Here is an 8,744-nt window from a genome sequence, read left to right as displayed (position 1 = left end):
GTTGGTACGGCTAGGTTGGTATGGCTAGGTCGGTACGGCTAGGTCGGTACGGCTAGGTCGGTACGGCTGGGTCGGTACGGCTGGGTCGGTACGGCTGCGTCGGTACGGCTGGGTTGGTACGGCTAGGTTGGTATGGCTAGGTTGAGGCTGGGTTGGTACGGCTGGGTCGGTACGGCTGGGTCGGTATGGCTGAGTCGGTACGGCTAGGTTGGTACGGCTGGGTTGGTACGGCTGGGTTGGTACGGCTGGGTCGGTACGGCTAGGTTGAGGCTGGGTTGGTACGGCTGGGTCGGTACGGCTGGGTCGGTACGGCTGGGTTGGTACGGCTAGGTTGGTATGGCTGGGTTGGTACGGCTAGGTTGGTACGGCTAGGTCGGTACGGCTGGGTTGGTACGGCTGGGTTGGTACGGCTGGGTCGGTACTGCTGGGTTGGTACTGCTGGGTTGGTACGGCTAGGTTGAGGCTGAGAATGTACACAACTACAGTAGATATATTTTATGTGCAGGTTACAGAGCTGACACAACAATAACTACTTAAATTCCATTACACTCATTAACTCTGTCTCGTAGACAGGACAGGCTCATTTTGTCTGTAAAGTGGACAATCTCATCTTCTTTGTTTCAGCAGAATGGACTGGCTCATATTGTCTTTAGCAATAGAATGGTAAGGCATATCTTGTAGAGTGGACAGGCTGGTCTTGTCTGTAGAGTGGACAGGCTGGTCTTGTCTGTAGAGTGGACAGGTTCATCTTGTCTGTGGAGTGGACAGGTTCATCTTGTCTGTGGAGTGGACAGGCACATCTTGTCTGTGGTGTGGACAGGCACATCTTGTCTGTGGAGTGGCCAGGCTCATCTTGTCTGTAGAGTGGCCAGGCTCATCTTGTCTGTAGAGTGGCCAGGCTCGTCTTGTCTGTAGACTGGCCAGGCTCGTCTTGTCTGTAGACTGGCCAGGCTCGTCTTGTCTGTAGACTGGCCAGGCTCGTCTTGTCTGTAGACTGGACAGGTTCATCTTGTCTGTAGTCTGGACAGGTTCATCTTGTCTGTAGACTGGACAGGCTCATCTTGTCTGTAGACTGGCCAGGTTCATCTTGTCTGTAGACTGGACAGGTTATTCTTGTCTGTAGTCTGGACAGGTTATTCTTGTCTGTAGACTGGATAGGCTCATCTTGTCTGTAGACTGGACAGGCTCATCTTGTCTGTAGACTGGACAGGCTCATCTTGTCTGTAGACTGGACAGGCTCATCTTGTCTGCGGAGTGGACAGGTTCATCTTGTCTGTAGACTGGACAGGTTCATCTTGTCTGTAGACTGGACAGGCTCATCTTGTCTGTAGACTGGACAGGCTCATCTTGTCTGTGGAATGGACAGGTTCATCTTGTCTGCAGAGAGGTCAGGATCGTCTTGTCTGCAGAGAGGACAGGCCCGTCTTGTCTGCGGAGAGGACAGGCCCGTCTTGTCTGCGGAGTGGGCAGGCCCGTCTTGTCTGCGGAGTGGACAGGCCCGTCTGCGGAGTGGACAGGTTGATCTTGTCTGCGGAGTGGTCAGGTTGATCTTGTCTCGGTAGGGGACAGGTTGATCTTGTTTTTGGAGTTGACAGGCTAGTCTTGTCTTTGGAGTTGACAGTGTAGTGTACAGGTTAATTTTGTCTGTAGAGTCGATTGGTTAATATTTTCTGTAGAGGTAGAGTGGACAGGTTCATCTTGTCTGTGGACTGGACAGGTTCATCTTGTCTGTAGACTGAAGAGGTTCATCTTGTCTGTAGACTGGACAGGTCCGTCTTGTCTGTTGAGTGAACAGGCTCATCTCGTCTTTAGCAGTAGAGTGGATCTTATCCTGTCTGTAACAGTCGATTGGACAGGCTCAAATGGTTTGTCGATTGGAAAGGCTTACCTTGTCTGTAGAGTCGACAGGCTCATCTTGTCTGTGGACAGGCTCATTTTGTCTCTATTAGTACAGTCAACAAGCTCGTCTTGTATCTAGAGTGCACAGGCTCTTCTTGATTGTAAGGTGGATTGGCTCATCTTGTCTGTAGAGTAGACAGGCTCATCTCATTTGCTGAGCAGTTTTCAAACCAGGGGGTGATGCAACCGGCCAGGATGGTCTCAATTGTGTAGCTGTAGATCTTTTTGTGGATCTGTGGACCAATGCCAAATCTTTCCAGTCTCCTGGGGGGGAAAAGGTGTTGTCGTTTCATCTTCATGACTGTCTTGGTGTGTTTGGACCATGATAGTTCGTTGGAGATGTAGACACCAAGGAACTTGGTCTTGCTCACATTGAGGGAGAAGGTGTTGTCCTGGCACCACAATGCCAGGTCTCTGACGACCTCCCCATAGTTTGTATCATTGTTGTCGTTGATCAGGCACTGTTGTATCGTCAGCAAACTTAGTGATGGTGTTGGAGTTGTGTTTGGCCACGCAGTCATGGGTGAACAAGGAGTACAGGAGGGGACTAAGCACACATCCCTGATGGTTCCCAGTGTTGAGGATCAACGTTGCAGATGTGTTGTTGCCTACCTTTACCACCTGGAGGTCTACCTTTACCAGTTACCTTTACCTGTTATGCAGGTGAATGAGGACCCAAAAGCGACTTGGCGAAAACAGAGTCTTTAATCCAGTAAAGTAAAATACAATCAAAAAACACAACTTCCACTCGTAATGACGAGAACCGACTGGAGACTCGATCTTGAACAGCAGGTTGCCTCGGGAAGGCACTTGAACCTAGCAGACTCAGACACCTGCTCACCACGCAGCATCTGAGGGAAACACGACACGACTGGGCGAAACACAAACACAGCACGGTGACCAATACATGCAAGGATCCGACAGGACAGGAACGGAACACAAAGGAAGAAATAGGGACTCTAATCAGGGGAAAGGATCGGGAACAGGTGTGGGAAGACTAAATGATTGATTAGGGGAATAGGAACAGCTGGGAGCAGGAACGGAACGATAGAGAGAAGAGAGAGCGAGAGAGTGAGAGAGGGAGGGGGAGAGAGAGGGATAGAAAGAGGGAACGAACCTAATAAGACCAGCAGGGGGAAACGAACAGAAGGGAAAGCATAATGACAAGACAATATATGACAAAACATGACAGTACCCCCCCACTCACCGAGCGCCTCCTGGCGCTCTCGAGGAGGAACACTGGCGGCAACGGAGGAAATCATAGATCAAACGGTCCAGCACGTCCCGAGAAAGAACCCAACTCCTCTCCTCAGGACCGTAACGAAAAAAAACGATAAAAAGGGAAACTAGGGTACTACTCTAAAAAAAAAATGAGACACGGGTAGTGAACTGAAAACTTTAGAGCAAACAGGACCAAACAGGCCAGGAGAGTAACAACTAGGGACAGACTGAGACACAGCAAGGGCAGGAACAAGAACAGGAGAGATGCGATGGCAGGGAACAGACTGAGACCCAGCAAGACCAGGAGCAGAAGCAGAAAAATACGCACAAGGGTGGACCCCATCGTCAGTATCGGAGCGCTGGGACAGAATGGCTCCCACGCCCACCCCCGACGCGTCAACCTCAACAAAAAACTGTTTAGTGACGTCAGGTGCAACAAGAATAGGAGCGGATGCAAAACGCTTCTTAAAGAGATCAGAACAACAATCATACGACCGGTGAGGAGGAAGGGAGTTGGTTCTGGACCGACTGAAGACCGTGCGCAGACCATGATATTCCTCCGGCACTCCTGTCAAATCACCAGGTTCCTCCTGAGAAGAGGGGACAGAACAAACAGGAGAAATAGCAGACATTAAACACTTCACATGACAAGAAACGCTCCAGGAAAGGACAGAACCACTAGACCAATCAAAAGAAGGATTATGACACACTAGCCAGGGATGACCCAAAACAACAGGTGTAAAAGGTGAACAAAAAAGAAAAAAAGAAATGGTCTCACTATGGTTACCAGATACAGTGAGGGTTAAAGGTAGTGTTTCATATAATATACTGGGGAGAGGACTACCATCCAAGGCAAACATGACCGTGGGCTCCCTAACTGTCTGAGAGGAATGTCATGTTCCCGCGCCCAGGCTTCGTCCATAAAACAGCCCTCTGCCCCAGAGTCTATTAATGCACTGCAGGATGCTGCCGATCCGGTCCAGCGTAGATGGACCGGTAAAGTAGTACATGTACTTGACGGAGAGGACCGTTTAGTAGCGCTTATCAGTCGCCCTCCGCTTACTGATGAGCTCTGGCCTTTAACTGGACATGACATGACAAAATGACCAGCGGAACCGCAATAGAGACAGAGGCGGTTGGTGATTCTCCGTTCCCTCTCCTTAGCCGAGATGCGAATACCCCCAGCTGCATGGGCTCAACACCTGAGTCAGTGGGGAAAGACGGTAGTGTCGGAGAGAGGGGAGACACAGTTAACGCGAGCTCTCTTCTATGAGCTCGGTGACGAAGATCTACCCGTCGTTCAATGCGAATAGCGAGTTCAATCAAAGAATCCACGCTGGATGGAACCTCCCGAGAGAGAATCTCATCCTTAACCTTAGCGTGGAGTCCCTCCAGAAAACGAGCGAGCAACGCCTGCTCGTTCCAGTTACTGGAGGCAGCAAGAGTGCGAAACTCTATTGAGTAATCCGTTATGGATCGATTACCTTGACATAGGGAAGACAGGGACCAGGAAGCTTCTTTCCCAAAAACTGAGCGATCAAAAACCCTTATCATCTCCTCTTTAAAGTTCAGATAATTGTTAGTACACTCAGCGCTTGCCTCCCAGATAGCTGTGCCCCACTGCCGAGCCCGACCAGTAAGGAGTGATATGACGTAGGCAATCCGAGCTCTCTCTTGAGTATGTGTTGGGTTGGAGAGAGAACACGATATCACACTGGGTGAGAAAGGAGCGGCACTCAGTGGGCTGCCCAGAATAACAAGGTGGGTTATTAACCCTAGGTTCCGGAGGCTCGGAAGAACCGGAAGTAGCTGGTGACACGAGACGAAGACTCTGATACTGTCTTGAGAGGTCGGAGACCTGAGCGGCCAGGGTCTCAACGGCATGCCGAGCAGCAGACAATTCCTGCTCGTGTCTGCCGAGCATCGCTCCCTGGAACTCGAGAGTAGAGTAGAGAGAATCCATAGTCGCTGGGTCCATTCTCGGTCGGATCCTTCTGTTATGCAGGTGAATGAGGACCCAAAAGCGACTTGGCGAAAACAGAGTCTTTAATCCAGTAAAGTAAAATACAATCAAAAAACACAACTTCCACTCGTAATGACGAGAACCGACTGGAGACTCGATCTTGAACAGCAGGTTGCCTCGGGAAGGCACTTGAACCTAGCAGACTCAGACACCTGCTCACCACGCAGCATCTGAGGGAAACACGACACGACTGGGCGAAACACAAACACAGCACGGTGACCAATACATGCAAGGATCCGACAGGACAGGAACGGAACACAAAGGAAGAAATAGGGACTCTAATCAGGGGAAAGGATCGGGAACAGGTGTGGGAAGACTAAATGATTGATTAGGGGAATAGGAACAGCTGGGAGCAGGAACGGAACGATAGAGAGAAGAGAGAGCGAGAGAGTGAGAGAGGGAGGGGGAGAGAGAGGGATAGAAAGAGGGAACGAACCTAATAAGACCAGCAGGGGGAAACGAACAGAAGGGAAAGCATAATGACAAGACAATATATGACAAAACATGACATTACCATCAGGAAGACCAGGATCGTAGACATGTTGTTGAACGCTAAGCTCAATCACTGCCCCCCCCCCATATTTGTATTGACTCTGCTGCTTCTCTCTGTTTATTATCTATGCATTGTCACTTTACCACTACCTACATGTACAAATTACCTTGACCAACCTGTATCCCCGCACATTGACTCAGTACCAGTAACCCCTGTATGTAGCCTTGTTATTTGTGTCGAGGCACAGTGTGCTGTGTGCTGCATTGAAGATCCCCAAGAAATGGAAGAAGTTTGGAACCACCAAGACTCTTCCTAGAGCTGGCCACACAGCCAAACTGAGGAATCGAGGAAGAAGGGCCTTGGTCAAGGAGGTGACCAAGAACCCGAAGGTCACTAACAGAGCTCTATAATTCCTCTGTGGAGATGGGGAGAACCTTCCAGAAGGACAACCATCTATGCAGCCCTCCACCAATCAGGCCTTTATGGTAGAGTTGCCAGACAGACGCCAGTCCTCAGTAAAAGGCAGATGATAGCCCTCTTGGAGTTTGCCAAAAGGCACCTAAAGGACTCTGAAGACTATGAGAAACAAGATTATCTGGTCTGATGAAACCAAGATTGAACTCTTTGGCATGAATGCCAAGCGTCACATCTGGAGGAAACCTGGCACCATCTCTACAGTGAAGTACGGTGGTGGCAGCATTATGCTGTGGGGATGTTTTTCAGCTTCCAGGGACTGGGAGACTAGTCAGGATCGAGGGAAAGATTAATGGAGCAAAGTACAGAGAGATCCTTGATGAAAACCTGCTCCATAGCGCTCAGGACCTCAGAATGGGGTGCAGGTTCACCTTCCAACATGACAATGACCCTAAGCGCACAGCCAAGACAATGCAGGTTTGGCTTCAGAACAAGTCTCTGAATGTCCTTGAGTGACCCAACCAGAGCCCGGACTTGAGCCCGATCAAACATCTCTCGAGAGACTGGAAAATAGCAGTGCAGCAACGCTCCCCATCCAACCTGACAAAGCTTGAGAGGATCTGCAGAGAGGAATAAGAGAAACTCCCCAGATACAGGTTTGCCAAACTTGTAGCGTCATACCCAAGAAGACTCAAGGCTGTAATCGCTGCTAAAGGTGCTTCAACAAAGTACTGAGTAAAGGGTCTGAATACTTATGTAATTTTTAATACATTTTCAAAAAATTCAAAAAAATGTTTTTTTTGTTGTCATTATGGGGTAGTATGTGTAGATAAGGGGAAAAAACAATTTAATCAATTTTAGAATAAGGTTGCAACATAACATAATGTGGAAAAAGTCCAGGCGTCTGAATACTTTCCGAATGCACTGAATATGGTTGAATCATCCGCATACATGGACACACATGCTTTGTTTAATGCAAGTGGCAGGTCATTGGTGAAAAGAGAAGAGGGTCTAGAGAGCTGGCCTGCAGTACACCAACTTTACATGTTTGATATTAGAGACGTTTTCATTAAAGAAAACCCTTAGATATTAGATAGATAGCTCTGAATGCATGATATGGTAAAGGTTGAAAAAAGCCAGAACTGATTAAAACATTGTTTCTGATGTCATTTGTCATTATTGTGTCATATATACAATACACACAGTAGACACACTGAATCAATAGGTTAGGCTGTACAGTCCAATATGAATCAATAGGTTAGGCTGTACAGTCCAATATGAATCAATAGGTTAGGCTGTACAGTCCAATATGAATCAATAGGTTAGGCTGTACAGTCCAATATGAATCAATAGGTTAGGCTGTACAGTCCAATATGAATCAATAGGTTAGGCTGTACAGTCCAATATGAATCAATAGGTTAGGCTGTACAGTCCAATATGAATCAATACGTTAGGCTGTACAGTCCAATATTAATCAATACGTTAGGCTGTACAGTCCAATATGAATCAATACGTTAGGCTGTACAGTCCAATATTAATCAATACGTTAGGCTGTACAGTCCAATATGAATCAATACGTTAGGCTGTACAGTCCAATATGAATCAATACGTTAGGCTGTACAGTCCAATATGAATCAATAGGTTAGGCTGTACAGTCCAATATGAATCAATAGGTTAGGCTGTACAGTCCAATATGAATCAATAGGTTAGGCTGTACAGTCCAATATGAATCAATAGGTTAGGCTGTACAGTCCAACATGAATCAATAGGTTAGGCTGTACAGTCCTGTATGAATATTCAATACACACAATAGACTGACTGGAAAGGTGATTTACCACAATCAAAGTCCTGCAAAAAGAGCCAAGACACTAATTGTGTGTACACTCTACCCAGTCGTGTTCTGTGGGTGTCACTGTGTAGGCTGAAACCCCATTTCACAGGTGCACAATCCATAGCTGAAGCTGTACAGTGCATATCATTCTTCTCTCAAACTCCCTACAGTTTTTAGCCATTAGCTTCGCCCACAACTAACTGCCTAATGTGAACTACTATCCCGATGCTGTGTTTTAACATTTACAAATGTCAATAATCATCGCTTTTAAAGCATATAACCCTTATCTTTCATCCACAAGAAAGAATCCTTCAACTAAAAAATATACACTTACTCCATCCTAATAAACCACATTCTAGCAGTTACATATCCATACAGCTATGGAGCCTCCATCCTACTAAACTACACTGTAGTAGTTAGAGATCCATACAGCTATGGAGCCTCCATCCTACTAAACTACACTGTCTACTAAACTACACTGTAGTAGTTAGAGATCCATACAGCTATGGAGCCTCCATCCTACTAAACTACACTGTAGCAGTTACAGATCCACTGTCACAAAATAAAGGTCTCCTTATTGTCCCTACAATTTCTAAGCAAACAGCTGGAGGCAGGGCTTTCTCCTATAGAGCTACATTTTTATGGAATGGTCTGTCTATCCATGTGAGAGACGCAGACTCGGTCTCGGCCCTACGTCTTTGCTGAAGACTCATCTCTTCAGTAGTTCCTATGATTAGTTCCTATGATTGAGTGTAGTCTGGCCCAGGGGTGCGAAGGTGAACGGCAAGGCACTGAAGTGAGGAACCGCCCCTGTTTTGGCTCTCTTTCAGTATCACATCCGGCCGTGATTGGGAGTCCCATAG

The sequence above is a fragment of the Oncorhynchus gorbuscha genome, linkage group LG22, assembly GCF_021184085.1.
Source record: "Oncorhynchus gorbuscha isolate QuinsamMale2020 ecotype Even-year linkage group LG22, OgorEven_v1.0, whole genome shotgun sequence".
Taxonomy (NCBI): Eukaryota; Metazoa; Chordata; class Actinopteri; order Salmoniformes; family Salmonidae; genus Oncorhynchus; species Oncorhynchus gorbuscha.
The sequence above is the reverse complement of the archived record's forward strand: the minus strand, read 5'-3'. Positions refer to the sequence as shown.